Source organism: Piliocolobus tephrosceles, chromosome 12 (assembly GCF_002776525.5).
Source record: "Piliocolobus tephrosceles isolate RC106 chromosome 12, ASM277652v3, whole genome shotgun sequence".
Taxonomy (NCBI): domain Eukaryota; kingdom Metazoa; phylum Chordata; class Mammalia; order Primates; family Cercopithecidae; genus Piliocolobus; species Piliocolobus tephrosceles.
In genome coordinates this window covers 70,232,776-70,235,512 of record NC_045445.1, presented here as the reverse complement: position 1 = coordinate 70,235,512, position 2,737 = coordinate 70,232,776, and positions in this window count along the sequence as shown.

Genomic DNA, 2,737 nt, shown 5'->3' with positions numbered 1-2,737 from the left:
AAATGAACCTGAACAGTAGCATTCACTTACATATTCAAATTACACAGTCATCTTTGTATACATAAACCTCAATTATTCATTAGTAGTAAGTAATAAGTAGCAATTATTAATACATTTTTGATACATACTATTTTTATACTTTGAGTACTGAATATTAAGATGCTAATAAATTAATCCATCAAAATAATGTATTGTTAAAAAAAATTTTATTATTTGGTTTAAGGAAGTAGCATCATCCATCACATTAAATTAATAGAACTGATTTTATCTAATTTATTGGTAGCTTTATTTGTAATTTGTGAATTTTTTTGCATTTTTGCAGTATTTGTATGAAAGTTACATAAATAAGGAGTTTATATCTTGTTTATATTTGAATTCATTTAACAACTAAAATAATATAAAATATTTCAATCAACATATGGGAGTAGATAATTTTTTTTTTTTGAAGGGTAATATTTCTCAAGTTTGAAAAACTTTGGGATACCAGTTAAGATCTTGGGTTCTATAGTCAAATAGACTGGAGTTCTAACCACTGTTTTTTACTTCTTAATTATTTTTATAAATAATTTCAACTTTTATTTTAGATTCATGGGGTACATGTTCAGATTTTTTACATGGAAATACTGTGTAATGCTGAGGTTTGGGGTATGGATGATCCAATCAGTCAGGCAGTGAGCATAGTACCAGTGAATAATTTTTAACCCTTTTCCTCCCTTCCCCTTCCCCGCTCTAGTAGTGCCCAGTGTCTGTTTTTCCCATCTTTATGTCCATGTGTGTTCAGTTTAGCTCTCACTTAAAAGTGAGAACATGTGATGTTGGTTTTCTGTTTCTGTACTAATTCACATAGGATTATGGCTTCTAGCTCCATTCATGTTGCTGCAAAGGACGTAATTACATTCTTTTATATGGTTGTGTAGTATTCCATGGTGTATATGTACCAAATTTCCTTTATCCAATCCACCATTGATAGACACCTAGGTTGATTCCATGTCTTTGATATTGTGAATAAGACTGCAATGAACATATGAGTGCACGTGTTTTTTGGTAGGATGCTAATATTTGTTCTAACAGTAGCTAGTATTGAGACTTTGGACACGTTACTCTATCTTTCTAACCTTCAGTTTCTTCATGTGTTAAATAGAAATAATAATAATACTCACCTCATAGGATTGTTGTGAGGATTAAATATTATAATTATGTGAACACTTATCACAGTCACTAACACATTTTTAAAGCTCAAAAATGTTAGATATTGATAGCTGTTATTGTGAACAATAGCAGTTTTTCTCATAGTGCACCTGGATTTGGCCTCAAAATCCTTGTCAAGATAATGCTCAGGGAAGCTATTACAAATCAATTGGTGGTGGTTTTCAAATTGAAACATGTCTACCAATTGCTAGGTTAGCTATCATATCCATGCCATTAAATAAATAATACTCAATGCCAGTAATTATTAGAGAAAGTCCTACTACGTATAATTCTGGCAGTAATATATGCTAATCTTTATATGCCCTCTATAGGGCTGTAATTTGACACTTCCTTTAAGATACCAGTACAATGTTGCTACAAACATTGTTTTGTATTTGGAAAGATTGTTTACCTTTAAATAACAAGCTTATGGTTAAGGATATCAAGTTTCAGTTAGGCAAAACAGGTTCAAGGCATCTCTTGTACAACATGACTGTAGTTAATAACGATGTATGGTAGACTTAAAAATTGCTAACAGAGTACATTTTCAGTTTTCTCACATCCCCAGAAATGATAAATATGTGAGGTAATGCATATGTTAATTAGTTTAATATAGCTATTTCCAAAATGTACACATTTTAAAACATCATGTCGAATACCTAAAATATGTAGAATTTTTATGTCAATTAATAATATTATAAGAATATGATTCCACTTCCAGCAATGTGGCAAACTAAATAACCTGAAAATCTTCCCTCTATCATACATTTAGAAATGTGAAATTATCTTATATTCTCTCTGTGTGTGTATATATATATATATAATTTAAAATATTTAGAAATACAGTACTTAAATATACAGAAAAAAATACAATATTCTCTCTATATATATACTGAGAATATATTATGAGAATTATAAAAGGATATATTTAAGAGAATATATAAGAGAATTAAGAGCTCACATAAGAGTTCATAAAAGAATAAAGAAATGCCTACAAACCTCAAATGGAAAGGAAACTCAAAAATAGTGCAAAATGGTGCCATTGTAGCTGTAGCTGCCCTGGAGGAAGTTGACTGGTCTCAGTAATCAAAGAAACATGAGTTTTAATGGCCTTGGGTTCACACAAAATGGGAAATTGTAATTCCCTAATGATTCTACCTAATGCCAGGAATCATTATAGGGCCTCAATCTCAGTGAATACATAGACTATAAAAACTCCACTTGGGGGCCAGGAGCAATGACTCACGCCTGTAACCTCAGTACTTTGGGAGGTTGAGGAAGGTAGATTACCTGAGGTCAGGAGGATCACCTGAGGTCAGGAGTTCAGGATTAGCCTGACCAACATGGTGAAACCCCATCTCTACTAAAAATACAAAAATTAGCTGGAAGTGGTGGCGGATGGCGTAATCCCAGCTACTCGGGAGGCTGAGGTAGGAGAATCGCTAGAATCCGGGAAGCGGAGGTTGCAGTGATCCAAGATCGCACCATTGCACTCCAACATGGAGTACAGGGCAAGACTCCATCGAAAAAAAAAGAAAGAAGAAAAGAA